The sequence below is a fragment of the Ambystoma mexicanum genome, chromosome 1p (assembly GCF_040938575.1).
Source record: "Ambystoma mexicanum isolate Mex_15411 chromosome 1p, UKY_AmexF1_1, whole genome shotgun sequence".
NCBI lineage: Eukaryota > Metazoa > Chordata > Amphibia > Caudata > Ambystomatidae > Ambystoma > Ambystoma mexicanum.
The window spans coordinates 194,511,458-194,528,322 of record NC_090921.1 but is presented as its reverse complement, the minus strand read 5'-3'; the positions used below and the strand labels follow the sequence as shown (position 1 = coordinate 194,528,322).

At 43.7% G+C, this 16,865-nt stretch overlaps 1 pseudogene; it reads left to right on the top strand.

Moving 5' to 3' along the window:
* LOC138464760 (vomeronasal type-2 receptor 26-like) overlaps positions 1-3,798 on the top strand; it is a 36,742-nt pseudogene extending 32,944 nt beyond the window's left edge.
* Positions 3,799-16,865: the final 13,067 nt, after the last annotated feature.

Sequence of the window (16,865 nt, the reverse complement as noted above, 5' to 3'; positions counted from 1 at the left end):
ACTCACACCTGACTCTACTCAACAGATTGGTTCATTATAAAAGTGTGGTCATGCACATAGATGCGAGCAAGCTGGGGATGCAGTCTGGACAGGTGGAGCCTAGGAGCAGAAAAAAGCAGGAGCTGCAGACTGGAGAAGGACGGCTTGCAGATGCTGGCCCGGTGTGTGTGGGCTGAAGAGTGGGGAGGGAACCAGTTCCAGAAGAGCGCTCATTCCCTTCGGGCCAGTGCCGACTCTAAGGGTGCCTGAGAGTCTGGTAGTGAGACCCTGACCTCAACCCCACAATTCCGGGAAGGACCGCCTCTCAACGCTACACTGCATGGTGAGTTTCATGGAGAATGTGAGAGAAACTCAGGAGAATGCGGTTCGATGAGAGCATAGTGGGAGAAAGGCATGGACAGTAAAAGCGGCACGAAATTGCAAAGTGTAAAAAAAGGAAAGTATGAAAGCATAAGCGCCGCTGAAAGCAAAAGAAAAGCAGAGAGCAGGAACGTTGAAAGTGAACTGGAAAGCTAGACAGAGCAGAAAGCATAAAAGGCTGAAAGCACACCTGAGAGCAAAAGTAAAGTGGAAAGTTGAAAAGCAGATTGGAGCGGAAAGCAAGCAAATGACAGATCAGAGAAGAAAGTGATAGAAAGAGGAAAGAAGCCGAAGGGTGCGTGTGTCCTGTAGCAAGAGAGGGGCATGAGAAAAGTCAACCCAAGGAGGTGAGTGGCCTGTAAGGAGAGAGGGCCACATGAAAAAGCAAAGAAAGGTGCCTGGTACACGCTAATGAGGAAAACAGAAAGGAAGGTGCAAGTTAACTAGAGGAGAATAAAGGACAGGTGCCACGGGCACTATAAGAAGCGCAAGAGTAAACAGTGCAAGTGTGCATAGAAAGGACAGAAGAAGAAAAAGGGGTGCAGAAAGCATCTGAAGGGAAACAAAAAGGTATCAGGAAAATCAAAAGCAAGAAAACAAAGAGTGGGGCACAGAGGGTCAGAGTGGTCAATCCCACGAAAAGCAAAGTGCCTGGCTTTTTCAAAAGCCTCTGATTTTACCCCATCAAAGGATTGTATATGGAAAAGATTGTCAATAAGGAAAAGGTGCATTTTTAACCAGAACAAATTGTGTTGTGATATAAAGGGGCCCAAATCTGGGGAAGGGCGCACTGTGATATATTATATTTTATGTTTGAAAGCTGCAAGAGGCCTACCGCTTGGGGAAAGGAACCCTGAGAGGCCTGTTAAAGAAAGCATCCTGATAACAGTGACTTAGTGTTTAAAGGTTGGAAAGAGGCCTGCGCTAGGGGAAGGGATCCCTAAGAGGGCCAACCAAGTTTGAGACTTGTTTGTTTTGTTGTCCTGTTGAAAGGATTGAAGCATGGGGAAGCGAACCCCCGGGAAGCCTACAAAAGGAAAAGTGTTACAATTATTCAATGTTGTTTTTGAAACTTTGAATAAGCTGGAGCTTGGGTCAGGAACCTTAAGGAACTGACACTGAAGGAAGTTGGAAAAACTGCAAGGGTTTTGTGGAGAAGGTCTTACGAACAGCCCTGTTGATTGAACGCATTTGTGTGACATTGTCCAAAAAGCACTTGGTGAGAAGGCCACCTGAAACCAACCTTGGTTTCCACTTTGTGTTGAACCACTATATTTCTTGGTTTGAAAAGACTTGCTATCACATTTTAGTACAGAGTGAGGACAAGCATAGGCTTAAACACAGACAGACTTTTTATTTCGACTATTAGACAGCGATGGCTATTAGAACATCAGTTGATGGCATTACCGCTTTAGACGTGGGGTCAATCAGGCATCACACCAACCCAGGAATTTTAGTAAATAAAGGTTTTCAAATGAACCTATTTGAGTCTGTGTCTCTCTTTATACCATGCCTGCCTCACAGTACGTAACACGAGACTCTTTGTGTGGGTCTTTATTCGATACATACTAGTTTTGTTCAGCAGCACGAGAAACATTGCATGCTTTTCCATGAACCATGCTAGTTTTGTGCAGTGACACGAGAAACTTATTGCAGCTTTTTTGTTCGATTCATGGTAGGTTTGCACAGCACACAATACACTTTGTACGATGGTACAATTCTTTTTGTGTCGTGCAAGGGGAAACTTTGCACAGGTCTTATTTTTTGATCTGTGCTAGTTTTGTGCAGTGATGCGAGATACTTTGAATGTTTTTTTTCAATTTGTGATCGGTTTGCGCACCGACACAAAAAACGTTGTTTAGGTGTTTTACCGATCCGTTCTACATTCATAACATGAGAAACTTTGTGCGGGTCTTTATTCAATCCATACTAGTTTTGTACAGTGGGCCACTTTTTTGTTGAATTTGTTGTAGGTTCGCACAGCAGCACAAGACACTTTGTATGATATTTTCAAACTGTTCTAGGTTCGCGCAGCACCACATGATAATTTGCATATTTTGTTCAAAACATTGTAGATTCACGCAACAGCACGAGAAACTTGGCACCGCTTTTTTTGTTTGATTTAGATTAGGTTCGCAAAGCCGGCGAGAAACTTTTCGCTGCTTTTTTTGTTCGATTTGCAATAAGTTCCGTAGTGGCATGGGAAAATTTAGCATAGTTTATTCAGCAATTAGTACTAGGTTCACGCATATTAATATTATGTCTCATTTGTCTTTGTTATCTGTCCCTAGGTCCCTCGCTCTGTGTGCAGTCCCAGCTGCTTCACTGGTTTCAGAAAAGCCACCATACCAGGAAAGCCCATTTGCTGCTTCCAGTGTGTGACATGCCTTTTGGGAGAGATTTCCAACCAGACAGGTAAGTTGGTGAGCAAAATAGTGACGCTAACCTATGATAGTCCACTCAATTGGGGAAAGAGATATTATGTACTTCTAATTCATTTCAACTTTCAGATTCTATTGAATGCTTGAGGTGCCCCTGGGTTCAGTGGTCGACTAAGCAACGAGACACGTGCATCTCAAAGGTCAAAGACTTTCTCTCTTATAAGGATACCTTTGGAGCCATTTTAGCAGCAACCAGCATTATATCATCGCTGATTCCTGTAGTGATCCTTGGACTCTTCATTTATAACAAGAACACCCCTATCGTAAAAGCGAGCAATGGTAACCTCAGCTACCTCTTGCTCCTCTCCCTCACCTTGTGCTTTCTCTGCTCCTTGGCTTTTATTGGTTATCCTACAGCAGAGAAATGCCTATTGCGCCAGGCGGCCTTTGGTCTCACTTTCGCAGTTTGTGTTTCTTGCACTTGGCCAAAACCATCATGGTGGTCATCGCCTTCAATGCCACCAAACCCAACAGTGACTTAAGGAAATGGGCTGGAACTAAGCTGTCGTACATGGTCATCAGTATCTGCACCCTGGTTCAGACTCTCCTTTGTCTTTTATGGTTGATTCTGTCTCCTCCTTTCTCAGAAAGTAACACCGATGTTCATCCTGGGATGCTCCGAATGGAATCTAATGATGGATCTTCCATTGCTTTTTGGTGTATGCTGGGATATCTAGGGCTTCTGGCTACCATCTGTTTTATGGTGGCTTTCCTGGCTAGGAATCTCCCTGACAGCTTCAATGAGGCTAAATTCATCACCTTCAGCATGCTCGCCTTCCTGAGTGTCTGGATCTCATTCATACCTGCCTACCTCAGCATCAAGGGCAAGTACATGGTGGCCATGTAGATTTTTGCCATCTTGTCTTCCAGCTCTTCCTTGGTTTCCTGTATATTTTTTCCCAAATGCAATATCATCTTGTTTAGATCAGAGATGAACACAAACGAATATCTAATGGGAAGAAAAGCAGGCCGAAGCAAGAAGGTAAAAAGGAAATAGAGGAAGATTCTGCATGCATGGCTTGGTTTCCCCTTCCTTATTTCATTTCAGGATAGAAATTCATAGGCCGGCCTGCTGAATTCTATACCAAAATGTGAAAAGCACAGAAGCATGGTAGTTCACTATCATCCTTTCAGACGACTCTTCTGCCATTTCCGATAATACATATTGCATGTGTTTTATGGGCCAGTAAGCTCAGACAGCTGCACAATTGCACCAGTGTAGGTCTCATAAATGCTTCTTCATCCTCATAAAGAGGGTGTGCAGTGTCACTCAGAGAAGTAAGACATGCCGGAAACTCTCATATAAATGTACCCTAATCGCAAAGTGAAAAGAAGCATATGAGTGAACTCAGACAAGGTACACTCCCAATGACATATTGTATACAGTGCTCATATGTAAGTGATCTTAGAAATATGGCATTTGGATATACCACTGCCTGCTTCTTCTCACCTGAAACAGCTGAGTCATTCACACATCTTTTCACTATTTCAGTACCAAAATATTCCCAAGATGTTCCCTTCACTGTGGTGTTAGTTTTGAATTGGGTGAATTGTGGACATCAGATAATTTACTTGCAATACAAATTGTTCAACAGGTTCTTGGTGAAGGAATCAATGATCCCACACAGTACATCATAGTAAAAGGGAATTTTAGTGTTCAGAACCACTTAAAGCATTTGATTTCTTTAAGAACGTATCATGTACCCCAATAAAACACTTGCAATCAGTTTGAACCCAGCTCCTATTGCTGCTCCCTATTTGTACTTCTTTGTAATAAACACTTTATTTTCTATCTTTTTACTCACCCATTCGGTTTAAAAACAATTGCAACAAATGTGCATATTGCAATCCAACAGTGTCCTTTTAATTGTAGGCCATTAGATCAAAAATTAGATGAAAAGCAGATCACTGGTGGAGATATTTGAACCCATTTCACTAGGATGATTCCTGAGTTCCATTCATTTTCACCACCAATGCCCTGCTCAGGAATCACGTAAAAAGCTTAACTTTTAAAAACTTCAACACTCCGTGTGTTCTCATTCGGCTCGATCTCTCTTCTGCCTTTGACACTGTCAACCATGCCATCCTGCTCAACCATCTCCGTGATAACCTGGGTATCACTGGTCAGATCTGGCGTGGCTGATCTCTTTCCTTTCCAATCGACCCTCCCAGGTCCAACTGGGGTCCTTCCTCTCTGACATCTTTTTCTCTACCTGTGGTGTCCCCCAGGGATCTAATCTCTCTCCCTGGCTTTGCAAACAGTATCTGGCACTCCTTGCCCACCGCATCGCTGCTCTCTGCCCCAACTTTCAGTGCTATGCGGACGATACCCAGCTCATTTTCAGGCTACCCTCGGCCTCCTCCTCTCCTTCCCTCATCTCTGACTGTCTGTCTGCTATCCAGGAATGGTGTGCCGCCAATGACCTCTGCCTTAATGCCAATAAGATTGAGATTCTACTCATCGGCACACCCACTCCCTCCTTCCCTGCAGCTCTCTGGCCAGCCTCTCTTGGCCCTCTTCCTGCTCCTACCTGCAAGGCAAAAAACCTTGGGGTCATCTTCGACTCCACACTCTCCTTCTCTCCTCATATATCTGACGTCTCTAAGAAGTCACACTACCAGCTGTACCTCCTCAGAGGTATTCTTCCCTTCCTCTCCTTCCCCCAGAAGCTCACTGTCTCCCGAGCCCTGGTTCTCTCGAAGCTGCACCACTGTAACAGCCTCTATCTTAATCTGCCTGCCTCCACTCTCCGCCCTCTGCAACTCATCCAGAACAGGACTGCAAAACTTCTCTTTGGCCTCAAGCCCAGGGACCGTATCTCTCCAGGACTGAAATCTCTACACTGGCTCCCAGTGGCTGCAAGGATTAAGTTCAAAACCCTCTGCATTCTCCACAAGGCCTTCTGGGGCCTGGGGCCTAAATATCTTCAACTCTCTCTTCCTAAATATCTTCCTTCCCGAGCCCTTCGCTCATCCGTCTCCAACTCCCTCAAGGTCAGCCGCTTCTCGAAGCAAAGAGCTGGGGGTAGATCTCTCTCCGCGGCAGGGGCCTCCCTTTTGAACAGCCTTCCTGCCTCCCTGAAACTTGAGGAGAACCATCTACGGTTCCGGAAGCACCTCAAAACCTTCCGCTTTGCTTCTGCTTTCTCTCTCCCTCTCCCCAGCTAAATTCTTCACTGAAACTGCACTGAATCTGCAACTGGTCCACTCTCTAGCACCTCGGTCCTTTGCCTAGCCACTCTCCACTTGCACTGCCTCCCTGGCAACCCCTGCACTGCGGGACTGTCTCTGTATCCCTACAGCCCCCGCTCCCCAGCACTTGTCTGCACTTACCTTGCACTTGCCACCAGCTGGCCCTATTATTTATTTTTTTATTCTACTTACCCTGTACTGTACTTCCCCCCCTCCCCTTCCCCTTGCACTGTTCCCTCCCCCCTACCCCTGCACTTGAGCAATCTAAATGACACCTGGCCTAGTAGGATCGTTGTCTGTCTTCCCCTTGTTCCCCCTCCCTGCCTCGTGGCGCCTTGAAACACTTGTGTATAGGCGCGTTACAAATGCCATTTCATATCATATCATATCATAACTACACAACAGGATGTTGTTTAGTGCATATACTGCTGGAAAGTATATAATGCGACAAGTTGGGAGTGGCTAAACCTTGCATTTGGGCCATGTGATTGGAGTCTAGTGCCACATCATGGAGGGAGTGGAAAGGTGCAGTTATATTCTTTTTTGTCATATGAACAATGCAGATAAAGAAAGAAATATGATGGTGGAGACTAACTGAGATATAGGTTCTTGCATCACAGCAAAGGGTCAGTTGTATGTCCGCAGACATGACACTTCAACCTCACAAACATATTTGTTCATGGGTTAGAAGAACTGTAAAGTTGTACGCACTTTATTTATGATTAATAAGCATCATCACGAAAAACAATGGTTCACCTTACTAGAAAGTGAATTGAAAAAGAAATGTAAGACAGAGCTAGTGGATTATGGCTCTGATTCTTAAATTACACTAGCAGAGAAATTACAATTAAAATGAAATCGATATATATACAAATGCAAGCCGGATTATTTTTCCACATGTGTTCATTAAATAATAATACGGTTTATGCAATTTTTGTAATTCATCTTATCTGTTTTAGATGGATGATAGATTGTTTAAACCATGCCGGGAGTTTAAGCTTTGAGTGCAGGTTGAACTGAGATCTACGAAGTGAGATTTTAACTCTTCAAGCTATTTCCCTGGCCAATTGCAGATTGCCACACTGTTTACAAAGCAAAAGTGCCATTCTTCTCCCTTTTGACCAAAAACGTGATCAGTCACTGACTTAATTCAGCAGGACAAGAAATCAGGTGTGACTGTTAACATCACCATTAGAAAACACGTTTGTCATTGTAATACCAAAGTGACGCACAGACCACAACTCACAGTACTGCGCTATCATCAAAAAATGCCTGAACAAATGCTGGATACCCACACCCTTTACAGCTCTCCACTGGTCTCGACTTCGTCCAGACGTTTGACAATAAAATACATGAAAACAATAAATACTAGACATAATCATATTAAAGTTGTTATAATGGATGGTCATAGTTTTAATGGATATCAATGCACCCCCTGGTTACAGTTTGCATGGCAATTGGCCAATCTGTGGACTATATGGACCGGTATGGCTCTCAGATTGTACCAAGTGGCATAGGGAGGTAGACCGCGAGCTGCCATTAATCAGTGGTGGACTTGTGCCATGGAGCCATGGGCAGAACTCTCAGCATGGCTCCATCTCATCACAGGAGCACCGCGCTGAAAGCAGCCATGCTGCCCGCACCACTCGCATCCTCGCCTCCCCCTCAGCAGTCTGCACCTGCCCGAGGCAGTCCTTGGCACCAAAAATCCCCACCCCCACCTCCTTGTGTTGCGGTTAATGGCCCTGCCAGCACACGCCAAAATATTCCCTGGGTCACACCTGGCAAATGCAGCCCGGCCTTTCACACTAACACCGCCCCTACCTCATAATGAATGCCCCTACAATGATTTTCCAGGCTGCACCCACAGAAGTGGCCTGGCTGTTTACCAAGCCCTGCCCCTTCCTCCTGCCTCAGCACATAAGTATATGGGATATTTTACAATAAAATACAACAGAATGGAGTGGTTAAAATGTGAAGAGAAGGCTACTATGACAAAGAGGTGATGAGACAATTGGACAATTCTTCTTTTTACCTCAAACTCAGGGGCGACCTCACGGAAAGCATTAGGAATTACATGTTGGCACTATCCGCACAGGCCCGTGATATTGGCATAATAAGTGAGAAGGAATTCCTGTTTCTTACTATCAAAGACAAGGACTTCACTCATATACATTCCTCCCACGGTCCATAAGGACAGCCTGAATCCGCCAGGCAGGCCCATTCTCTCTCTCTCTCTGTGGCTTCATTTTGGAGCCCATGGGCCCGTTTTTGGACTTTTTCCTCAAAACCTTTAGCTTCCTCTACAGCTACTTATTTGGCAAACACTACTGATGCTATTTTACATCTCAAACGTTACCATTTAACCCTGCCACCAACTTGTTTATAACTCTGGATGTTGAATCCTTGTATTCCAACATTTCCCTGTTGGAGTCTCTTTCCATCATGAAAGAATTTCTCGATTCGAGGAGTGACCCACAACTCATTCCCAGCAAATTCCTTATCTAGCTCAACCATGAATTATTTCCGCTTTAAGGAATCGTTCTTTTTGCAGATCAAGGGCACTGCGATGGGGCGGCTTTGGCCCCTATTATGCAACTCAATATATGTGGTTCTTCGAAAAAAAACTTCATATTGGATGATTCCAACCCCTTTAGGCAATCCATCATATTCTACAAAAGGTATATCGCCGACATTATCATTATTTAGGACAAGAACAAAGGCAATCATGAGGAATTCTTGGCATGGATTAATGCCTTGAATGTTCATTTGCGGTTCACGATGGCAGCCAGTAATCAGTCTATACCTTTTTTAGACCTCCTAATTAAGACTAAGTATAACTGTACCGTAAGGCAACTGACAAGAATACCATTCTTCATTTCAATAGTTTTCACCCCCACTCTTTATGTGTTAGTATCTCTTATGACCAATTATTATTTGTTTGAAATTAAACATTTTATTGAAATATTCTGAAATGAACACATTGTCAACAACAAAGCATTTTGCAACATTACAGTCACTATAATATGGCCAGCGGCAGAAGTGCACGGTATACACTGCACCAACAGGGAGGATTTTTCTACTCAAGGAGACATAATACAGAGTAGATTGCTAAATAGAGGATACCCAACTCATGTTGTTAGAAATCCCACAAGAGGACTAGGAATCAACATCGCAAAAATTTTACTAGCCAAGAATCCAAAAGAAAACTTGCTTAATTCATGTCTTGTGTGCGCTATAACTTTCAGCACTCACCATTATGTCATCAAAATAGCTATTAGCAATCATTGGCCATTGTTACAATTAAACAATCCCACTCTGGAATATCCTATCTACGCTTTAAAAAAAGGCAAAAATCTCAAGAATTGGCTATCTAAAGCCGACAGAGCAGGAGTTAAACAAGGGCCTAAAACCATTTCACGCCTTTTGGGTTCGAAAAAGATTTGCAGACACTTTCCATGTGGCTACTGTCACCAATGTGAGTCCACTTCAGCATGGTCACCATCAATAAGAGACTTTGGACTCTCAAAGACCACACAACCTACAATTTCAAGAACGTGGTCTACGTTATCATCTGCCCATGCTCCAAATCATACATAGGCAAAACATCTAGGCCTGGTATCCAGAATCACGGAACACAAGTCTGAGATAAGGACCAAAAGTTTCACATAACCTTTGGTCTTCCACTTTATCGAAAAGAATCACAGTTGTGATGAATTTAGATGGTGGGTGCTTGAACTTGTTAGAGGTGTAGACTCGTATTCCATTACCAACAGGTTATCCCAGGGTGAACAATGGTGGATGTATAACACACAGAGTTATCATACAGGGCTGTGGAATGTGTTGACCCACTTTGCTGTGCTATGCGGCATCACTCTGATAATTATGGTGCAAGAAACAGCAACAATGGTGGCAAAACCCGTGTGTGCGCCACAAACCTACAAAATCACATGGTTGAACACACAAAAAAATGGAGGCACAAACTGCCACCCATGGTGCATATGTGGGGGGATAGAGCACACACTGGAGAAAATGTGCAAGTGGGCTCCATGACCAGCAAACAGAGTGCAGAAAGAGAAGCAGCACTTTGCAAATGAAATCCCCAAAATGTGCCTACAAATGACATTAGCTATGTTGATAAAAACTCCAAAATGCCTCTAACACAACACTTCTCAACATCTAAAATCTTGCTCGGTGCTAAAATTCATATAATCCTATAAAGCATGACAAAAATACAAAGTCCTAAATGTGAAGAGCAAAACATTTCTTCTGAAAAACTGGATTGTCTCTAAACTGACAGCCCCTGTCAAAATCTGTGTGCAGTACATTGGGCTACGTGTGGATGACAGCTGTCAGAGGAACCCCTGATGAAAATTCAAAGTATTAAACTCTAAGTCTGCCGTATTAGCAAACATAAAAGGATTGTTGCTAAAAGGAATATAGATCTTAGTTGTGTTTTTGATCCCACATATTGAAAGCTAAGAAAGTAATGTATTTATGTGATTTGATGCAGCAAGTTTGTTTTTTTCTGGTTTTTAATTAAGAACAAATTAGCCTGGCTGAGCTGAAAGAACTAGAAAAGCCGGTTTCTCCCAGGAGGAGCGATATTCTCTCAGCAGAAACTCACTGGGAGATGCTAATTGCGGGTTAGACTTTTGTCTACAGAAAGAGAATGAACAATGGCAAGGCTTCAGCCCAGGAAACGGAGGTGTGAAAGGGGTCGTAAACTGCTACTGGAAGGAACTCCCAAATGAGGGGGTGGTTCCTGGACTGTAGGGAGACACACATTGGCGGACCATTTGCTGTTAAGCATGAACAATTAGCAATTTTTAAAGACTCATAACTTGTGAGTCAAAGTGGAGAAAAATATACCAAAGACATATCTGTTAGTCTAATTTTTGGCTGCACGTTTCAAGAGGTTGCAGGACCGTGTAACATGTTCTGGACAGGAATGCCAATATATGTGGTTTTATGTGAAATGTATTAATATTAGAATTGTGAAAATGTACACACACATCCCCATGTTGAACGCGCACATTTGTGGTAATTTGCAGAATATTTGGAAAATGTGTTCATGGCAAAAAGGACAAAATTCTGTAGAAAGGTGAAACAAGATCCCACAGCTGAGGGAATTTGTTGAGCAGATGCTACATAAAATATGGAATCTTTGTGTGTGATGTGTGTAGAAGTAACCAAGGTAGAAATATGTATTTAGGATAAAATCCGATTTTGACATTAGTGGCTGAGGGTAGGTTTCTAAGAACTGTAAAGCAAACCATAAAATGTGGCATCATCCGTCCTTAATCCAATCACTCAGGTGCAAGGCGGGGAGGAGGTTTTGATCCAATCCCAGCTCACTGGAGCAAGCTTAGCTAAGCTGGCCCACACACCAATTTTGTGATGTCATTTGAAATAAATAGAGACAGCTGACAACATAAAGGGACTCACTGATTCACTCACTTTTCTGATTCCGGTGAAGCACTCTGATCCAGCATTCTACATCCAGCTTTAACATCCTTCCAGATCCAGATGCCAAGACTGTTGCCAGCAGGAGAGAACTATTGATTTCAGCAAGGCCTAAATCCTCAAACTTATTCTTGCAACCCAGTGAAGCGCTGTGGTGTGAGAAGGCCTGTGAACTAGTATCCTGAAATTCTCTGGCTTGCTACCACACGACTTGTCTGAGGAACTCACTATCCAGCTGATTGAAATACCCACAACCAAGACGTGCAGATCCTGTGCAAATCCAGGGACCGGCCTAGCTGATCCAGTCCTGTGCCTGATGTGCGTCCTTCATAGACCAGATCCAATCCATGACCAGAACTGACGGTCCAATTTAATAACTTATTCTGTGAGTATTAATAGGAAGAACCGTGACCCATAACATATCTGCATTGTCTGATCCATATCTCAAACCCATCCCATCTTTATCCTTGTGCTGACTCTTTTTCATCTGTGTTATTAAACCCTAACTTCTTATTGATTGATTAAGAAATGTAATTCCCTAATGAAACGGAAACTAGAGTATCACACATGAATTGTTATAAAAGACTGTGAATTACCTTCCTGTGTGGCATTCTCCTTTTTGTAGTCTTTAATATAGCATAAGAACACCTCTCTGTCATTTCTGAACCTGAATTTCTGTTTTCCATTCTCGCTTCTCTTTTACAAAAACGTCTTTTACTAAAACCTTTCTAACGCCCTCAGTTTTTATGATAGAAGTGAAATTTCAACTCCTACTTGTACCTAACATCCTTAGCTATCCACAGAACCCACTGCAGTGCAAAACACGTTATAGCGAATATCGCATAAGGAAATGTTTGCCACAATTTGGCATTCTGAGAAATTTTACTCGTGTGAAGCAGCTTTAAATTATTTCCAAATAGGACTTTGAGATTTGAAATGTTTTCTTTTGACTAAATCGTTGTTTGTGATGGTGTGCAACTGTTCAAAGTGGTTCGCATAGGAATTTATGATCATTTAAAACATTTTGACCATATTTGGTGTTTTTGCCCAGTCAATTCTAAAGACATTTTCAAAGCCACCCTGCCAGCTGAAAAGTCAATTCTGCATTTCTCTTGTATTTGAAGGGGGAAGGTGGGAGTGATATTCTGTTTGATTTGTGCTATTCCTGAATACCTGCTCTCTCCTCACATCTATTTAATTGCCCATTGGGGGTTGAGGGGTGTTGCAGGGGGAAATCCTAACCATAGTGCCATCTATACCAAACTAACTCAAAGTATTATTTTCTGTGCTGCATTTGTTTTTGTGCTCATTATTTGATTCCTAGTGTATTAAAGATATTATTCTGTGTTCGGTCACCCCATTGGTGATTGTTGTTTACCTATTAAAATATATTCTGATTACATTTTAAATACATGAATAAAAATGTACCTTTGCAAATTAGTATGATTCCTGGATCAGTGTGACCGGGGGGGTCTCAGGAGAAGGGTGTGATACGAGTGGTATATCGTTCAGAATATTGAACTTATAGATAAAATAAATAAGGGTTTAATTTGTGCACTACACGCTGGGCGTGACTTGGGTGTGTGCCGGATTGAAATCACTTACAACTTGTGGGCTCAGTGACGGGATGCTGAATTTTACATACCACTCGTGACAGTCTAACACAGCATGCTAGCCGGCGGGGTACATACACATGCTGGGTTACCATACTGTGCTACACTGTACAAGCACGCCTCAAAAGAAATACTCAAAGAAGTTGGGCCTGTTTGCAAAAGTAAAGAACCCTGAGAAAGTCAGAAAGAAATTAATATTTCCGGAATGGCGACACCAGTGGAAATTAATATTGCTAGGGAACACTCCTGCACAAATTGCAGCTCAGCCAGGCTAATTTATTCTTAATGAATTAAAATCCAGCAAAAACCAAACTTGTTGCATCAAATCACATAAATACATTACTTTCTTAGCTTTCTATCTGTGGGATCAAAAACACAACTAAGATCTGTATTCCTTTTAGCAATAATCCTTTCATGTTTGCTAATACGGCAGACTTTTAGTTTAATACTTTGAAGTTTCATCAGGGGCTCCTCTGACAGCTGTCATCCACAGGTAGCCCAAGGTACTGCACACAGATTTTAACAGGGGCTGTCAGATTAGAGACAATCCAGTTTTTCTGAAGAAATGTTTTACTCTTCACATTTAGGACTTTGCATGTTTGCAATGCTTCATAGGATTAAATAAATTTTAGCTCAGAGCAAGATTTTAGACGTTGAGAAGTGGTGTATTATAGGCATTTTGGAGATTTTAGCAACAAAGCAAATGTCATTTGTAGGCACATTTTGGGGATTTCATTTGAAAGCACTGCTTCTCTTTCTGCACTCTGTTCACTGGTCATGGAGCCCACTGGCACATTTTCTGCAGTGTGTACTCTATCCCACCACATATGAACCATGGGTGGCAGGTTGTGCCTCCATCTTTTTGTGTGCTCAACCTTGCGATTTTGTAGGTTTTTGGCGCACACAAGGGTTTTGCCGCCATTGTTACTGTTTCTTGCACCATAACTTTCAAAGTGATGCTGCATAGCACAGCAAAGTGGGTCAATACATCCCACAGAGTTCCCCCCTCCCGACTTGGTTTTGACCTCCCGTCAAGGGGAAGTCGGGAGATTTTGATGTTCTTTTCTGTCTATGTGGAAAAATTCAGTCGCTTCTCCCATCAGTGCTTGAGGCGCCCCGCTCTCCTCACCGGTGCAGGTAGGAAGTATGGAGCGGCACTCTGGGCTCCTTGGGTCTTTCCTCCCGGTCCCTGAGTGGTCCTCCTTGGTGATTCTTTGGATGATTCTCAGTCCAATGCTAGAAAATAGAACATAGCATGGTTATGGAAATGTTCCCACTACTGTGTCCACACGTCATCTGGGGATGTCAGCAGTGGGAAAGACACTTATATTCCTTAACAATTGGCAATATTCCCCATCTATGTTTACTAATGGTCTTGACAGGTGGATTCTGTAGGTGAGTCCTGGGATGATCACCTCTCCTCCATTTCTGAAATCCCATTAATAACTAGGGTCCAAATTAATCTCAAATTGGTTGAGGAGGGCACGGCTCATATAAAAGGCGGAAGGAACACCTTGCACAACCCAATAAGTATCTATTATGCTTTTGTCATCCCTAGAAATTTTGATTATACAACTGCTAAGCAGAGGATGTTGGGAGCAGGGCGCTTCCAGGTCCCGTACCTATTGCTGCACTGACTCTAAGGGGGGTAGGGTCTGGTCTTTTGGGAGTTTTCTGAATAATGCTTCGCTGATATAGCTTTCTTTGCTATTCAAGTCAACTCGGGCAAGGACAGACTCCTTCCCGTCATTTAACTGAATTTGGAGCAAGAGCTGTTCACCCTTTTTCAGAATGCCAGCTAAGTTTTGTGTTGGTTTGATATCAATTTTGGCTATGGACTTGGGATTTTCGGATTGTACATTAGTCTAAAATGTCAATGGATCTCCCTCCAGGGTGGAATGCCACTTGAGACTGGACGGGAGTCTGATTTGCTGAAAGGAGAGGAGTTCCCATCACTGTTTGGTGGTCCCACAGCTATGACGGTGATGTTGGGTGTGTCATTGTTTTGAAAGTAGAACCTAATTAGGTCCGGTTTTTGTTCAAGCATGTGGCATGTGCCATTTAGACTCACATGATTGACGCTTTGTTTTAATTTAATTGGCCTCTGAATCTGGGTCCAGAGGACCTTGTTTACACCATGTACGAGGGTAGACAGCCTGCGGAGGATATCATTCCCTAATAGACAGGGGGTTCCCTCTGGCACCACGACTAGGACCGGGGGCTTCATTTTGTGTTGCCCGATTTTAATTTCCAGCTCTGCAGACCCTTCAACAGGAATTTCCTTCTCGTCAAAGTTCTGCAACTGTCCACGAAGTGGGGTGAGAGGGATTTGGTATTTCTCCCCCCTTCCTGAATTTAGATCCTCTTTGACAGCAAAGTTGCTTGGGATCCAGTGTCCACCAGTGCTGGAATTGCACATTGTCCTTGCACCTGGATGGAGGCGTAGAATCTACCTCCCTTCTCCTCCAAGGGGCAGAGCTAATGGGTGCTTTGGGTAAGCTTGATGGTCAATTTGATCATTTCTGACGCTGACACCGGGATAGTTGGGTCAAGAGACGGTGTCAGAGTTGAAGAATCTAGCACAGAATTTTGACACACTGCTATTTGGGGAATCACAGACTCCCCTTGTTCTGTTTATGGGCAGCTCCCTCCTTTCTGGAGGTAGTCAACAGAAGTAGTTAATGAGGTTTGGGGTTCCTCTTGGGCTTGTTCTGGGATGCCCTCCCTTCTAGGAGGTGGTCCCCAGAATGAAGTTGGATGGTTTGGGAATCTGAGCACAAAGTTTCATACTCACTGATTTGAGGGGTCTCGGGCTCCTCCTTTTCTGATGCGGGGCTGCCCCCCCTTTTTGGAGACAGTCCTCAAAAGGGCATTGGGGAGCTAGGCACTCTTCTTTCTCTGGTTCTGGGCAGCCCCCCTCCCTTTTTGGAGGCAGTCCACAGAATAGGTTTGGGCATGATCCGGGGTGTGAGCTTGGAGATCTGCAAAGAAAACAGGACAGTTGGATATGGGGGAGTTTTGGGCTCCCCTGGCTCTGATTCTGGGCTGCCCCCCCCTTTTTGGAGGCAGTCGACCGGAATTGGTTTGAACAAGTTTATTTTCTTGCTGGTCATTCAGGGGTTCAATGATGGGTGGTTTTAACTCGGTCCCCACATCTACCCAGGATTTCTTGGGACCCATTATTCTTTGGGAGGAATTCCCCCATCCCTGAAGGAGAAGATCCTTTCCCAGAATCTTCTGAGGACCCCTCTCCTTCAAATTGGAAGATTCTAACCTCCTCCACAAAATGGGTCTTTGTAGGCTCTTTATTTCTCCTACCTGCCCTTTGTTCCCTAGGTTGCAGATTTTCGGGGGCAGGAGATTTTGGTTCCGGTTCCTGGGTTTCCAGGGGCTTTTCACAAATGGGGAAGGAAGCTTCCTCTACGGCTTTACACCCCCTTGCCCCTGTGCCTCCTGCCTGGGAACCGGTGTGGGTATCAGGTAATATTTTCGCCACCAAAAATATCGCCGTACATATGGTCGTCGGGAACGACCATAGGCGATATTTTTGGTGTCGAAAATATTAGGTGCGGTGGTTGACGGGGTGTCCCCCGCACATAAAAAAATGATGCGGGGTTGCGGGGGTGTCCCCCGCAGGGTCCATGTGTTATTTTCGCCGCAAAAATATGGCGAAATTATTGTATGGCGATATTTTTGCAGTGAAAATATCACATGGAACCCCGGTGTGTTGTCGGGCTTCTCTCCCCGTCATTGCTCTGGAGCACAAGATCCTTCATTTGAGGAGTTCTGAGTC